Here is a 17,882-nt window from a genome sequence, read left to right as displayed (position 1 = left end):
TGTTCTTGTTGCCTCTGGAATTGGTGGTGTGGTTATTTTGCAGAAGCTGGGGCTCTTCCTAGTGAAGCTAACCATGCACGCCTGGCCCAAAAGTCAGAGAAGCTGAAGGAGGATCCAGGGGGAGGTAGAACAACCACATGTCCAGTTACTGCTTCACACTGATGAGGTTAAGTCAGCAGATCAGCAACAACATACGTCAACTACAAAATGGCTGCTTCCGTTCCGCCCTCTAAATCTCCCTCGGAATCTCTCCTATGGCCTGCTTTCTCCAGAAATGCACAAAAATGGGAATTCTGAGGAATGTAGTTCCCCCTAACCACACTGACACATTACAAGACCACCAGAGCCCATCCCCTGTGGGTTGGACATTCATCCATATCTCCTTAAGCCGATGAACACAACAAAGTCATCCTTCTGCCTAACATAACTATCCTGCATACAACCAAAAATGTGCAAGACATTCACATACTATTCATATACAATATAATATTCATATAAGTATTTGTATAAAGTAGATATTGATATAAAACCATGCCCATTACACAAAAGTCATCCTATCTAAGTCCCAACCCGTTCTGTGGACATCAGTTAGCACTCTTTTGGTCACTCCTGTTCCTGCCAATGGACTCACAAGAACAGCAGGGATGGAGGCTACACATGGGCTCAGCAACGTGGACCTCCACTCACCAAGACCAGTCTAGCTACCGCCACCACTGGGTTCCCAGTCGGCCAACAACAGAACAACACAGAGTCCCTGATATGGCAGCATTCCCCAGGGCAATCAGCCAACTCCTTGGTGGCAGACTGATTATGTTAGACTGCTTCCATTGTGGGAGGGACAGTACTTTGTTCTGACTGGAATAGGCACTTCAGACATGGTTTTGCCTTCCTTGCCTACAGAGCTACTGTCACAGTTACCATCTGTGGACTGAGAGAACGCTTTGTTCAGCATAATGGTATTCCAAGAAGTATTGCTTCTGACTAAGGAACTCATTTCACCGCAAATGAAGTGTGGGATTGGGCCCTTGCTCACGGAATCTAATAGTCTTACCACATGCTCTATCATCCTGAAACAACTGACTTGATTAAACAGTAGAGCAATAGAACAGCCTTTTGAAGACTCAGTTACAGCAACAGCTAGTTGGCAACACTTCCCATTGCCGGTATCTTCCAGGATGTGCTATGTGCTTTAAATCTGCACCCAGCTTATGGTGCTGTTTCTCCCATCACGAGGGTTCGCAGGACCAGGAATCAAGCAGTGGGAATGGGAGTGAGTCTTCTCACTATAATGCCTATCACTGTGATCCACCAGCAAAATTTTTGCTTCCTGTCCCTGCACTTTAAGCCTTTGCTGGTTTAGAGGTCTTATTTCCAAAGGGAGAGATTCTTCCACCAGGTAACACAACAGTGATTCCCCTTCCTGAGTGTCGAGATTGGCACCCGTCACTTTGGGCTCCTCATATCACTGAACCAACAAGCAAAGGAGGTTATTCTACAGGTTGGGTGTGATTGCTCCTGACTAGTAAGGAGAAACTGAGTTGTTCCTACACCATGGGGATATGGAGGAGCATGTCAGGAATGTAGGATATTTTCTAGGGTGCCTCTCTGGGTTCAAATGTCCTGTGATAAAAGTCAGTGGAAAACTGTAACAACCCAATGCTGCTAATGGCCCAGATCCTTCAGGAAGGTAGGTTTGGGTCACTCCACATACAAGGAAGCATGACCAACAGTGGACAAAGGGAATATAGAGTGGGAAGTAAAAGATAGTTATAAACACCTACCATGACCAGGAGAGCAGCTGCAGAAACAAATCGTATCATAGTTATAGGCATTTCTTCCTTATTTTGATATGAACATTTTGCATACATATATTACCCCTATGTTTTGTTTTTCTTCCCCTTGGTCATCCCTTTCCCTAACATCAGATATATTTATAGTTAACTTCATATCTCAGTATTTTCTTATATTTAATAATTTTTTAAATTTTTATTAACATATAATGTATTATTAGCCCCAGGGGTACAGGTCTGTGAATTGTCAGGCTTACACACTTCACAGCACTCACCATAGCACATACCCTTCCCAATGTCCATAACCCCACCACCCTCTCTCTACTCCCCTACCCCACCCCAGCAACCCTCAGTTTCAGTATTTAAATTATAGGCTAGAAGAGGGAGTATAAATGAGATAGTAGAGTGAATTTCATATAAAGATGAAAAGGAGATTTTGTATCCTCTTATGGGGAAATACTTGGTGTGTTTTATATCCTCTTCTTAGGAAAATGTTAATATGTCTTGGGTTGTCCATGGGATATGTGTATCATGTTAGGTGGAAGAGGAACTAGGTATTGTCTTTATCTGGAGATCAAGTATGGTTTAAAGAGTTGCGTATACAAGTGCCAAGTAGACACATAACAAAGCCACCATATGTATGCACCTGAACACAAATAAGAGATATGTCCTAGGTAGACCCGAGACCTTCAAATCAGGCTGATAAAACTAGGATTAGAACATTAAATCCACCAGATATTCCAGTTAGCCCTTTATCGAATTCTTACATGAATTCGATAAATTCTATTCTGTTCTATTGCTCTACTGATCATAATGATAGCTTGGTCTCCATGATGAAGCCCAACTCAAATGAACAGTTGTCCAAATTGACCCCCAAAATATCCACACCATCTCTCTTTGTGTTTTTCCTCCTGAACATTTCCCTAGATTTTCAAGCATTCCAGATTATCTACTTAAATTTTAAAGCAGACTAACTCAGAACTCAATGTATTCTTCAGAGTAAAATTTGACCAGTAAGAAAGAGGTCCAATTTATTATTCTTTCTCTCCACATTAATGCAGCCTAGGATTCTCTTTTTGGCCACCACCTCATATTGTTATTTCAGATTTAGCCCCTTGGGGACTAAGAGCCCAACTTTCTCCATGCTTCCTCCAATCACTCCAACCCAGTCAAAAGATCACATATTTCACTTTTACTTCAGTATCCATACTCTCCCCTATCTCCTTCCTCCCCCATTTCCATCTTTCTCTGTAAGGCTCCAGAGTGTAAGCTTTTCCATCACCTGATTCATGCTCTCTTCGACGAATTTCCTGATCATTTCCCATTCTGTTTTGTTGCCCTTGCATGACTTTTTCTTCTGCCTTCTCTGGCAACTTTCTTCATGGACTGACTGAATATCACCCAGTGACTAAAGAGATGAGGAATGACAATGCCATGGGATGCCCTAGCGTCTAATAAAAGTTTCCTGGACACCTCAAGCCCCAGCATTACCTTACCTGGAATTCCCTCTGCAGAGACTTGTAGACACAACAAGCATAGAAGTGGAATGGAGAGGGCTGAGTAGGTCCACACGGACTCACACACTCGCTACTGATCACTCAAACAGGTCTTTCCTGAGATGCTCATCAGATTTCCTTGTCTACTTCTGAAAAATCGCCATTTACTGGTGGAATGACATGGAAGACATTTTTCTACACGGTCACCATTGTTTCACTAATTACCCTCGTGACTGAGTATCACCAGGAACAAGAGTAACTGTAATTCTGTAACACTCTTGCAATCTGTGCTCAGATTTTGAACTCCAGTAGTACACATCAGGACAGACTGAGTAACTAAACTTCTTTAACCTCTACCACGTGGGGCTTTGAATCATGCATACGCTTCCTCTGCCTCTAAACATATATCTGAACCACTGGTCATCCCAAAATGACAATGCAAGCTTGGACAATAAGAATTGGCATTAATGTGACCTGATTAAGAAGCTACATAGAATACTAGTTTAATCATCAGGGAGTCCAGAGTCAAAGGAAAATCTGTTTTGGGTTTTTTCCTATTTTTAATCACTCAAGGCACTCTCTTCTTAGCTTTATACCTTGTTTCCTGATTAATAAAATAAGAATGTTTCTAGCACAGGCATTTTTAGAATAATCCCCTTCTTAACTGCATGAATGATTCCTCAGCAAGAATCATAGGGGTTAGAATAAGGATAAAGTGAACCTGACATGAACCAGTCTTGAGGACAGAGGAGCACCATCTGTGAGAAATAGAACATCCCCCTAACCCAGAGGACCTATGATGTAGGCTGAGGCAAACTGAGGACACTAAACATATGGCATCAGGGATCCCAACCCAGAGGACACATCATGAATCTCTTGTGGAAACCATTACTCAGGATGCCAATTAGACTTACCCTATGCATCGAGATAAGCATTCCCAAAGGGCTTTGCTTGAAGCTTACTTGTAGAGGCCAGGGGAATGACCTTTGCTTTGCTTGAAGTTTACTTGTAGGGGTCAGGGGAATAAGCTATTTTGAGGACTGTAAGTCTGAAGATAACATGGGAATATCTTCTCCAAGGACCAATTAACCATGGAGTCAAATAATCCTTAGAGTTCTGGCCTTGTTTTTTATCTTAGAACCCAGGTACCTCTAGCCCCTTTCCATCCAACCCTTTTGAGGGCTCAGTCAGAAAAATCTAGTCCCTATTTTCTCATAACACATCTTAGAGGGTTTTCCCCCAAGTGCCATATCCTAGAAAAGAAGTCAAGGAATGGAGGCAGGCAGTTACCATGAGTCTTTCCCACCCTGAGTGTGGGCCAAACCCCAATTTCACAGACTACATTAATATGTGAAGAGATTTCAGATACAGAAGTTAAAAGAAAATGACATATCTGTACATCTTCTTTTTATTTATTACCATCTCATTCTCACACCCGGCTCTTCTTCTTCATTAAGGGATATTCTGAACTATTCTTTGTTTCTCTATCTCAACTCAGACATTTTTTTTGTCTGAGCTTAGCTTGTTGTTTATTCTTTGAGTAGATTCGGTGTATAATTACTTTCTTCAAAACCTACCGTTGGGGGGCGCCTGGGTGGCTCAGTGGGTTGGGCCGCTGCCTTCGGCTCGGGTCATGATCTCGGGGTCCTGGGATCGAGTCCCATGTCGGGTTCTCTGCTCGGTGGGGAGCCTGCTTCCCTCTCTCTCTCTCTCTGCCTGCCTCTCTGTCTACTTGTGATCTCTGTCAAATAAATAAAATTTTAAAAAAAATCTTTAAAAAAAAAAAAACAAAAAACCTACCGTTGGAGCACCCGGCTGGCTCAATCAGTAGAACATGCAACTCTTGATCTCAGGGTTCTAAGTTTGAGTCCCCCATTGAGTGGAGAGATTACTTAAAAATAAAAGTTTTTTTAAAAAAAAAACCTACTGTCTAATATTTTACCTGGTGCTCTCACTCACCAGAATGTAATCTCTCAGTAATTAAGGCAGCCATGCTATTTATCTAATTCATCAATTTATTTGAAAAACATTTGATAAGCATCTGCTGTGTCCCAAACACTGTATTGGGTAGATTAACATGCAAGCCTAGTCCGTTCCCCCATGGGACATACAGATAAAGCAAATAAATAAACAAATATTTCATGTTGACTAAGAGTTTGCGCTAATTGATAGCATTGTGACAATACTCAACTGACATAAAACAAAACTTATACTATAGTAAAGAAAGGGCACGGTATCATAGCAATGAATGAGCTAGAATTGATCTCAGAATCAGTTAGATTCAGTAACATGAATAATGTGTCTACTTTTCCCATCCTTCATCTTGGCTTGAGTCTCTGTGTTGATACTCGTTCAGGCATTTTTATTTAGCGGGTATACATACAGCCAGAAGCTCTGATGCCATACTTCTGGCTTCCCGCCCAATGTTCTACCACCTCCAATTCAGAAAACTCCAGGGAAAAATCTGTTGAACGTTTCAGCTGGGTGGCCACCCCTTGGAGTAATCACTGTGTGCCAGAGCCTGAAGTAAAATAATGCACTTGCCTGGGACAGGTGCCCATCTCTTGCAGGGGCTAGAGAAGTAGGGTGGTAATGGAACCCAGAATCACATGGATCTGGAGCAAAGGGATATCACAAAGAAACTATAGTTGTGAAGGTGTGACTTCAACAGAAGTAGGGAAAGAGTCCATAAGAGATAAAACAGTGCATGCTCCCTACTAAAGTGTGATAGAGAAGAATTCACTATGCTCGAGTAAACCAGGGAGGCCATTATATTAGACTGGGTCATATGGGAAAGCCTCTTTAAAGAAGTGGCATCGGGTCACCTAGGTGGCTCAGTCGATTAAGTGTCTAACTTGTGATTTGGACTACAGGTCATGAGATCCAGCCCCATGTGGGGGCTCACACTCACTGGAAGTCCGCTTGAGATTCCTTCTCTCCCTCCACCCTTCCCTTCACACATTGGCACTCACTCTCTCTCTTTCTCAAATACATAAATCTTTTAAAGAAAGAAAGAAAGAAAGAAAGAAAGAAAGAAAGAAAGAAAGAAAGAAGTGGCCCCTAAGCTAAGATCTCTGAATCAAGGTCAGGGTTAACCAGGTAATCAAAAGCAAAAAGGGGTCCAGATACAAGCCAAGACTTGTAAAATCCATGAGCTGAGACAATTCGTGGCGTACTTGAGGAGCCGAAAGGAAGCCAAAGTGGCAGGAGCTACAGTGAGGAGACAGAGGTAGGAAATGACATCAGGGAAGTATGCATGAGTCCAAAAAGAGAAAAAGCAAGACCTTGAAGATTTTATTCAGAGTTTTTAAAAAGCTTCTAAACAAAGGAGTAGCAAGATAAAACTTACATGTTTTAAAGTTCACACTAGATGATGCGTAAGGGATAAGTACAGAAGCAGGGAAGCCATGTATGAGGCTGTTGTTCTATTTCAAGGAGAAACAATAGTGCCTTGGACTAAGATTGTAGCAGGGAATAATTTCATGGTATTTTAGGAGGGTGCATTAACATAACCTGATGATTTATTTAATGTGGGAGATGAGCATAAGGGACTCTCACAATAGAAGATTTTAAAAACTGCCTTTTAAAACAGAGTTTTAGGGGTGCCTGGGTGGCTCAGTGTGTTAAGCCTCTGCCTTCGGCTCAGGTCATGATCTCAGGGTCCTGGGGTCGAGTCCCACATCGGGCTCTCTGTTCAGCGGGGAGCCTGCTTCCCCCTCTCTCTCTGCCTACTTGTGATCTCTCTCTCTCTGTCAAATAAATAACAAAAAAAAATCTTAAAGTTTTAAGGGTATCATGTAAAATTATTAATGAGAGAAACTACTAGGACAAAAATATACAACTTCCTTAAATTTCAGAACTAAAACAAAAAAATGTAGATATATATGTAAAGATTTAAAAAAAACTAAGAGCAGAAAACATATGAATACAATGTTACAGAATTCAGGACAAAGATAGCTGGGCTATTAATAAATGTAAACCAACTTCCCCAGTTATTCACACAAAAGGATTTTCAAATTAGGTCATAAAGCAAAATTGAACTCTATGCAACTTTTTTTAACATAACTCTAAAACAAGTAGTTCACAAAGCTAAAAATAAAAGGAGGGGCTGAGCTAAATGAAAAGTTTAAAAACTAAGGATTCTGATCTTACCATCTGAAAAATTAGAATTCAACTCCAAAGCTATGAAAGACAAAGAAACACTGTAATATTAGAGTATTCTCTGAAGTGTATATAACATCAAAATTTTAATCTGTAAGAGGCTGTAAAAATGGGTGCAATCTGTAATTAAAATACAGTAGTTAGGGGCGCCTGGGTGGCTCAGTGGGTTTAAGTCTCTGCCTTCAGTTCAGGTCATGATCCCGGGGTCCTGGGATCAAGCCCTGTGTCGGGCTCTCTGCTCCGCGGGGAGACTGCTTCCCTTCCTCTCTCTCTCTCTGCCTGCCTGTCTGTCCACTTGTGATCTCTCTCTGTCAAATAAATAAATAAAATCTTTTAAAAAAAATAAAAAAAGAAGGCAGCGCTCATCAGTCTCCTGAGAGAAGCTGTGTGGTGCGGTGATTAAGCTGAGGATTATAGGGCCAGAGACCCTAAGTTCAAATCCCAGTTCTATTACTTACTGGCTATTTCTCAGGCAAGTTTCTTAAGCAGCTGTCCTTATTTCCTCTTGAAAAATGATGGTGAAAATAATCTATACTTCACAGAGCTTTATGAGAATTCAGTAAGTTAAACATCTAAAACGCATCGAATAGTGTCACGGTGCCCGTTGCATGATGAGTGCTCTGTAACTGTAAAAGCTCTTATTATCCATGAGAATATTGAGTGTAAGCTCTATGAGGACAGCGATTTGTCTGTTTCCTTCACTGATGTATTCTCAGCACCTAAAACGGGGTTTGAGTTTTATGACCACAAATAATTTCATAGAACCACATTACCAAGAGTGGTTAGGAAAAAAGCCAGAAATTTAACATATCTGTTTGAATTTCTCTGCTCCTACAGCTGCATTACTTTGTGATCATGTATATTACACATTCAAGTTACACACTTTAATTAGAATATGACAGGTATTAAGGGCCTCAAGAAATCCAATTATGTAAAACCTGTTGTCTAGTGAAAACAGGACAAGAGGAAAAGAGATGGTTCAAGCATAAGAAAAATCCTTTTCTAACTGACTAAAATATACTTGTAGGGACTTCTGCTTCTGAAGATGAATTGACATGCGTGAGATTTTCCCTTCTGCCTGAAATAACTAAAAAAAAAAAACTGCACAAAATGTATGAAACCACGATTTAAAACAATGGACATCAGATTTTTTAAAAAGGACTATGAGGGCGCCTGGGTGGCTCAGGGTGGCTCAGCAGTTCAGCGTCTGCCTTTGGCTTAAGTCATGATCCCAGTATCCTGGGATCAAGTCCCACATCAGGTTCGTTGCTCAATGGAGAGTCTGCTTCTCCCTCTGTCCTTCCTTCCCCTGCTCGTGTTCACTCTCTCAAAAATAAATAAAATCTTTTTTTAAAAATGAAAAAGGACAGTGATCCCTGCCTTGAGAGTTTCAGGCTTCAGTGCTGGAAGAAACCAGGTGGAACCAAGTCAACCCCCTGAGTTGAGAAGATAAGAGTCGATGATCTGAAAATTCCAAGCTTATTGGAATTTTAGAGCAGAGTATGCTAAAGGGAGAATAACTGCACAGAGAGCGAAAACCAGGGATATGCAAGAGCTTTCCCTTAAATATTTAACAGAATATTGATCAGCATTTGTGTTTGATGCAACTTCCTAAAGTTTGGAACAGTACTTGGACCTGGGCCAGGCCAGGAGTAGTACCTGTTTCCACCACCAAACCAGAAAACCAGTTTCAAAGTATTGGTGTAATATGTTGAAGTCTCTTGAGGAATAATTAGGCATAGACTACACCCTGCTATGGTTCTGCCAAGCAAATCCTAAAAAGCAGGACCCAAAAGGATTCAATTCCCAATACCCTAACTGCATTCCAGAATAAAGCTCAAGAGTATTTGTAGGAATACAAAAATATCCAGGACACAACAAGGTAAATTTCACAATGTCTAGCACCCAATGAAAAATTAGCAAGCGTGCCAAGAAACAGGAAAATATTACCCATAATAAATGGAAAAATCTGTGACTTGAAACCAACCCAGAACTGATATTCAATATACCAATCTGAAGTATCTTATTGACTGTGTTGTTTAGATCGGACAGAACTTGCACTTACTACAACTGTATTCTGTTCAAAATGCTAAAGGAAAGATTAGGCATGTTAGAAGAGACAAGAAAGATAAAACACACACACACACACACACACACACACACACACACACACACACACGTTTCTAGTAATGAAAGCTACAATGTCTATAATGAAAAATAATTCAGAGTAATTAGCAACAAATTGGACATTGCAAAAAGAAAATACTGGTGTATGAAGACATAGCAATAAAAACTATTCAAAATGAAATGAGACAGAGAAAAGTCTAAACTAAAAAAATCAATGAGCAGCGCATCTGTGAGCTTAACAACCTTAAACAGCCTAGTATACATATAACTGGAGTCCTGAAAGAGCAGAGAGAGAGAAGGGATTTAAAAAAAGTATTTGAAGAAATAATAAAAACACTATGAGCTAAATAGACCCGACTGACCCTTGTAGAACACCCCACTCAACAAATAATAATACACCTCTTCCAAGTGCACACAGAGCATTCATCAAGACAGATGATATTCTGGGCCATAATAAAAGCATCAGTAAATTTTTAAAGAATTTAAGTCACACAAAGTATTTTTTCAGATCACAATTAGAAATCAAACATTTCCAGAAAAACCTCAAATATTAACTATATAGCACAACTCTCATGCATATCAAAGGAGAAATCAGAAGAGAAATAAGTAGATATTTTGTTGTGTTCAAACCACTTTATTGAGGTATGACTGACATACAAAGAGGTGTGTGTATTTAATGAATAAAGCTTGATGAGTTTGGAAATAAATGCACGTACATGAAACCATCACTATATTTGATGCCATAAACATACCCATCACCTCCAAAATTTCCTCCTGCCTTCCTTATTATTTTTTGTGATAAGAACACAGCATAAGATCTCACTCTTAGCAAATTATTAAGTATACGATACAGTATTTTTAACTATAGGACATATGCTATACAGCATAACTCTAGGACTTCTTCTTCTTTTTTTTTCTTTTTGAAGATTTTATTTATTTATTTGACAGACAGAGATCACAAGTAGGCAGAGAGGCAGACAGAGACAGAGAGGGAAGCAGGCTCCCTGCTGAACAGAGAGCCCGATGCGGGGCTCGATCCCAGGACCCTGGGATCATGACCTGAGCAGAGGCTTTAACCCACTGAGCCACCCAGGCGCCCCTTATTCTTCTTTTATAACTGAAACTTTATGCCCTTTAGCTAAAACTTCCCCATTTCTCCCCCTACCCTGTTCATTGCAACCACCACTCTAATCTGTGCTTCTATGAGTTTGACTAGCTTAGATTCTTTAAATGTGTGTGATATCACGTGGCATTTGTCCTTTTGTGTCTGACTTCTTTTACCTAGCTAAGTCCTCCAGATTCATCCATGTTGTCAAAAATGGCAGGACCGTGGGGCGCCTGAGTGGCTCAGTCAGTTAGGTGTCCAGCTCTTGATTTTGACTGAGGTCATGACCTCAGGGTCATGGGATCAAGTCCCATGTCAGGTTCTGCACTGGGCATGGAGCCTGCTTAGGATTCTCTCTCTCCCTCTCTTAAAAAAACTTTTTTTAAAGGCGAATAATATTCCGTTGTATATACATATCACAGGTTCTTTATCCTCATCATGCTATCCATGATCTGATGGACATTAGCTTTGCTTCCATGATTTGGCTGTTGTGATTAATGCTGCAATGGGAATGCAGATAGCTAAGATACCGATTTCAAGTCTTTGGGGTATATAGTTAGAAGTGGGGTGTCTAGCTCATATGGTAGTTCTATTTTTAATTTTTTTAGGAACCTCCATACTGTTTTCTATAATCTTTTGCTTTCTTGATAATAACCATCCAAGTAAATGTGAGGTAATATCTCATTGCAGTTTCGATTTGCATTTTCCTGATGATTAGTCATTGGAGCACTTTTCCCATGTACCATGTTGGCCATTTGTATGTCTTCTTTAGGAAAATGTCTAGACCCAGACCCTTTGCCCTTTTTTAATAGGGTTATTTGATTTTTGGTATTGAGTGGTAGAAATTCCTTATGTATTTTTGTTACTAACCATTTATCAGATCATGGTTTGCAAGTATTTTTTCCCATTCCATAGGTTGCCTTTTCATTTTTTGATTATTTGCTTTGCTGTGCAACATTTTAGTTCTACGTAATCCCATTTGTTGTTTTGGGGGGGGTTGTTTTGTTTTTGTTTTTGTTGCCTGTGCTTTTGGTGTCATAATTAAGAAATCATTGCCAAGGCCAATATCAAGATTTTTCCTCTATGTTTTCTTCTAGGTGTTTTACAGCTTCAGATCTTACATTTAATTCTTTAAACCATTTTAAGTTTTTTTTGTGTAAGAGTCTAATTTCCCAAAAACCACTTGTTGAAGAGCCTATAATTTCCTTATTCTGTATTCTTACCACCCTTGTTGAAGAACAATTGACCAAAACATCAAATTTAAAGACTCTTATTTTTTTAATGGACGTATAGCTGTAAGGAGACCCAAAAGATAAAATAAAACAAAAATTTTAAATATTTTATCAGCTCAAAGGAAAGCACAAGAAGAGTAATAGAGAAAAACCAAAAAGGGAAAATTTAAAACAAGAAAGTTGATAGATTTAAACTCAACTATATTAATAACTTCATCCAGTGGGTATTAAGGAGGGCATGTATTGCATGGAGCGCTGGGTGTGGTGCATAAACAATGAATCTTGGAACACTGAAAAAAATACAATTACAAAAAAAAATAAAAATAAAAACAGAAAAAGAAAAAAAAGGATAAATGGACTAAACAGTTCAACTTAAAGCCAGAGATTTTGAAGAAGCAAGATCTGGAAGTTTATATCATGCTAAATGAAAAACTGAAAATGGGATGATCTGTCAACAGGCATTCGTATGTCTACACTATAGCACTGATACTGGTAAAACTGAGGAAAGGCAGATAAACTGTACCTTTAAGTTTTTCAAAGAACCCTGATCCCTTTGACTCTGGAAATCTTTTCTATTTCAGAATTATCTATCTTTTGCATTTTCTTTCAGTCCTTTAAAGAGGCCAAGTCATGAAGAACTGAAGGGTAAACTGTTAACATCCAGACTCCAGAAGACTAGTGATTTTCTCTGTCTTTCCTGAGAGTATCTCTTGGCCCCAGGAATGTAGTCTGTAGCTAATAAGTCATTTTTCCAAAATCCCTTATGAGTCTTCAGTTACCTGGTTTTCTTCATTGTGTCTGCTTTCCTTTTTTTTTTTTTTTTTAAGATTTTATTTATTTATTTGACAGAGATAGAGAAATCACAAGCAGGCAGAGAGGCAGGCAGAGAGATAGGGGGAAGCATGGCCCCTGCTGAGCAGAGACCCTGATGCGGGGCTTGGTCCCAGAACCCTGAGATCATGACCTGAGCCAAAGCCAGAGGTTTAACCCACTGAGCCACCCAGACGCCACTCCATTTTTTTTTTTTTTTTTTTTTTTGGTGAGTTCATACCCCCTTACACTTTCAACATACCAGAAGATGTTTAAAGCAAGTAAGTGTTTAAAGCATTAAAAGTAACAATGTAGCAGGTATGTATTGCCTATGTAAAAGTGAAATGTATGATAAGAATGGCACAAGAACTGGAAAACAAGGTCTACTATTTTTTTTTATTTGTTTATTTACAGCATAACAGTGTTCATTGTTTTGGCACCACACCCAGTGCTCCATGCAGTACGTGCCCTCCCTATTACCCACCACCTGGTTCCTCAACCTCCCACCCCACCCCCCCCCACCCCTTCAAAACCCTCTGGTTGTTTTTCAGAGTCCATAGTCTCTCATGGTTCACCTCCCCTTCCAGTTTCCCTCAACTCCCTCTCCTCTCCATCTCCCCATGTCCTCCATGTTATTTGTTATGCTCCACAAATAAGTGAGACCATATGATACTTGACTCTCTCTGCTTGACTTATTTCGCTCAGCATAATCTCTTCCAGTCCCGTCCATGTTGCTACAAAAGTTGGGTATTCATCCTTTCTGATGGAGGCATAATACTCCACCGTGTATATGGACCACATCTTCCTTATCCATTCATCCATTGAAGGACATCTTGGTTCTTTCCACAGTTTGGTGACCGTAGCCATTGCTGCTATAAACATTGGGGTACAGATGGCCCTTCTTTTCACTACATCTGTATCTTTGGGGTAAATACCCAGCAATGCAATTGCAGGGTCATAGGGAAACTCTAGTCTTAATTTCTTCAGGAATCTCCACACCGTTCTCCAAAGTGGCTGCACTAACTTGCATTCCCACCAACAGTGTAAGAAGGTTCCCGACAAGGTCTACTATTATAAAGTCTTTCACCACACATTAAGTGACCTGTGCCTTGAGGGTAGACTCAGATTTTTCAAAAATGTACACTGTAAACCCTATGACAATGACCAAAAACCTTTTTAAAAAAAGTATAAATAATAATTAGAGGAAATAAAATGAATTTTCTTTTTTTCTTTTTTCTTTTTTATTAACATATAATGTATTATTAGCCCCAGGGGTACAGGTCTGTGAACCATCAGGCTTACACACTTCACAGCACTCACCATAGCACATACCCTCCCCAATGTCCATAAACCCACCACCCTCTCCCTACACCCCTACCCCTGGCAACCCTCACTTTGTTTCCTGAGATTAAGAGTCTCTTATGGTTTGTCCCCCTCCTGATCCCATCTGGTTTCATTTTTTCCTTCTCAACCCCCCAAACCCACCATGTTGCCCCTCATATTCCTCATATCAGGGAGATCATATGATAATTGTCTTTCTCTGGTTGACTTATTTCTCTAAGCATAATACCCTCTAGTTCCATCCACATTGTTGCAAATGGCAAGATTTCATTTCTTTTTTTAAAAATATATTTTATTTATTTGACAGAGAGAAATCAAAACTAGGCAGAGAGGCAGGCAGAGAGAGAGGAGGAAGCAGGCTCCCTTATTCCTTCGGCCCAGACACCTTTGTTAAGCCTGGTGTCAATGGGCACATCTTGAATTCCCATCTCCTTCATGGCAAATTCCCAGATTTCTTTGAGTGTCCAAGGGGCACGCTTCTTGATGCTTGTGAGTGTTGATGGTGTATTCTCTGCCTCAGTGATGACAGAACAGACCTTCTTCTCACCACCCTTCTTTGAGGAAGCCATTCTGCCAGGCCCAGGTTGGAAAGAAACAATAACTTCTTTTTCTTTTTTCTGATCATAGCAAGTGCCCTCTTTAATACCCATCACCCATCTGGTCCATCCCCCACCCACCTTCTCCATCAACCCTGAGATTTTTATTTATCATTAAGAGTCACTTACAGTTTGTTTCCCTCTCTCCTTTTTTTCTCTTCCTTTCCCTTCCCATAGGTTCATCTATTTTCTTTCTTAAATTCCGCATATGAGTGAGATCATATGGTATTTGTCTTTCTCTGACTTATTTCACTTAGTATAATACTCTCTAGGGCCATCCACGTTGTTGAAAATAGCAAGATTTCATTCTTTTTGGTGACTGAATAATATTCATAATACACACACATCTTCTTAATGCATTCGTCAGTTGATAAACATTTGGGCTCTCTCCATAGTTTGCCTATTGTTGATAAGGCTGCTATAAACATCAGGGTGCACATACCCCAGAAACGATAACTACAGTTTAACAGTTAAGAACAGAAAGACTGAATGATTTAAAGGGGGGACAAAGCAAGTGGTTCTGCAGAAAAACAGAACCAATAGGATGGACGGATCAGTGGCCATTGGCTTATGTGATCATGGAGGCCAAGAAGTTCCAGTTTGCTGTCTGAAAGCTGGAGAAACAGGGAAGGTGGTGGTGTAATTCAGTCTGAGTCCAAAGACCTGAAACTAGGAAGAATTTACAGTGTTAAGTTCCAGCTGGAGTCCAAAGGCTCAAAAATGTCCCAGTCCAAGTCTGAAGGCCCAAGAACCAGGATTACCAATGCCCCTGGGCAAAAGATGGATGTCCCAGCTCAAGCAGAGGACAGACTTGCCCTTCTGCTGCCTTTTTGTTCTGTTCAGGTTCTCAATTGATTGGATGATATCTACCCACTTCCGTGAAAACAATCTTTTTTACTCAGTCTATCGGTTCAAATGTTAATCTCTCCTGGAAACATCTTCACAGACGTACCCAGAAATGTTTCACCAGTTGTCTAGGCACCCCTTAGTGAAGTGGACATAACCATTCCAGAGGTCTACAAGAAGCCTATTCTGATAGACTTGCAGCTTCAGCTTCTACATGTAAAGAATTTGGAGGTCATTCACTCACATCCTTACAAGAAAAAGATGAGAAAAGTGAAAATCAATGGCTTTTCTTGGACCCACCGGAGAACTGAGGTTGCATGGCAAACTGGATAGACAGGCAAATCCAGAGAGTCAAAGCTGAGATCTCCTTACCTGAAGCCAGATCCTCCAGAGCCATAAACTTGAAGGCATATTTAAATAGTAATTTTGATGAGTTGCTGGAGGTTGTGTGGGCTAGTTTAAGGGTGAGAAATTTCTGGCAGCTACAGCATTGGAGGGATGGAGAGCATATATTCGTGGGTTTACCTCCAGGAACCCCACCAAATTCTCAGAATGAAAAGTTGAGAAAAGTCCCCTCTTGGCTCCGGCAGGAGGAGGAATAGAAATCATTGAAAACGTGCCCAGGAGGGTCTACATCACAAGAGGCTAGTCTCCAGAGGAAAAGATTTTAGCAGAACCTACCCATGGCCACACAGTGTATCCACCAATTTTAGACAGTGCAAGTGTAGTTTGAAATCTGAGATGGCCAAGATCATCTGGAGGAAGTGTAGGACAGTCATTGCCAAGTTGTCTTCTGGGAAGTCTCAGTTGCTGCTCCCTGAGCTAGTTTCCATGGTGAATAAGCTTGAGAAATCCTGTGTAAGTCATAACGTATTAACATGGTAAAGACTCAGAGAAATCCCTAGGTAACGTTGAAAACTACTACGAGTTCATTCTCAATCCTGTTTGTACATCAGAAGCATCATAAGAGTTTATTCCACTTTTAGTAAATATGATACCTGTCTCCCATCCCATCCCTGAGAGGGGCCAATGTCAAGACACCTAAGAGGAGAAAAAAAAAATTGATTAAATCGGTAGAGAAAGAGAGTATTTTTCTCAGTAAAAGATGCAAGTTCTTTAATAATAATAATTTATTATAAATTATTTATTATAAATTATTTATTAAATAATAATTTAAAAATAATGAAGGAAGCCAGAATGTGTCAGCCCAAAATAGGTCTCTCTGGTATAAAAATCATTTTGAGCCGAAGGCAATTAAGAGCAACAAACCCAGGAAAAGCTCCTCCTTTCCTGCCAAACGGCAGGATATCAGTTCCTTTACTGGAGACCACGCCAACCAGGAATCTGCAGACATTTAGTCCATTCGTTTTCTCACCTGCATTTACCTTGCCACACTCTGCCACCCTTTGCAGGCTAAGACTGTTTTTCCGTTGTCCTGTCGTTTCTCCGCAAGTGTACTGTTCTTTGTTAAAAAAATATTACGTAAGCCAGAATTCTAAGCCTCCACTTTGAGCAACTCTTCATTTTGGGTTTTTCTCCTGCCTGGTGTGTGCGGTATGTGTTACTAAGCTGTTTTTCCCTTATTAATCTGACTTTTTGTTAGAGCCCCAGCTGAAAACCTAAGACAGGTAGAAGTAAAGTTTACCTCCCCACCGTAATATGAAGGTGGGCTCATGAAGCCTTGAAAGAGGAGGAAATGGTTTGGAATCACTGCCGCCAAAGATGTAAAAGGAAGTCGAGGGATGAAAAGATTAGGAAGTTGCTTCACCAAGCAGCTGAAAAGCCCGCCTGAAGTCAGAGGGCAAGACTTTGTAATAGAACCAGTCAACCTGGCTCAACACCCGCACAGGAGAAAGGTAGTGATGGGTTTCCCAAGGACTGGAAATGATACTGTAAGAAGTCCTGGAGGGTGAGGGTACTGGTTTCCTAAGGCTCTGTAACCAACCAGGTGGCTTGACATGACACAAGTTTATTGTCTCACGGTTCTAGAGGCTAGAAGTCTAAAAATCAAGGTCTTGGCGGGGCGGTGCTCCTTTGGAAGCTTCTAGGGAAGGGTTCTTCCTTGCTTTCTCCAACTTCTAGCAGCCTCAGCCCCATCTCTCCCACAGCCATCCTCCCTCTGCGTCTCCACACGGCATCTCTGCGCACACCCGCAGATCGCCCTCTGTAATGATCAGGGTGCCAGTCATATTGGATGTGGGCCCACCCTAATGACCTTATCTTGATTTCCAAGTAAGATCGTAACCACAGGTAGGACTCCAACGTATCTTTTGGGAGGACACCATTCAACTCCTAACAGCAAGTACCTTGGAAAGTGAAGGAGGATTCAGCAGAGATCACTGAATGAGGGGGTTGCTGAGGCTGAAGAGGAAGACAAG

The sequence above is a fragment of the Meles meles genome, chromosome 21 (assembly GCF_922984935.1).
Source record: "Meles meles chromosome 21, mMelMel3.1 paternal haplotype, whole genome shotgun sequence".
NCBI lineage: Eukaryota > Metazoa > Chordata > Mammalia > Carnivora > Mustelidae > Meles > Meles meles.
The sequence above is the reverse complement of the archived record's forward strand: the minus strand, read 5'-3'. Positions refer to the sequence as shown.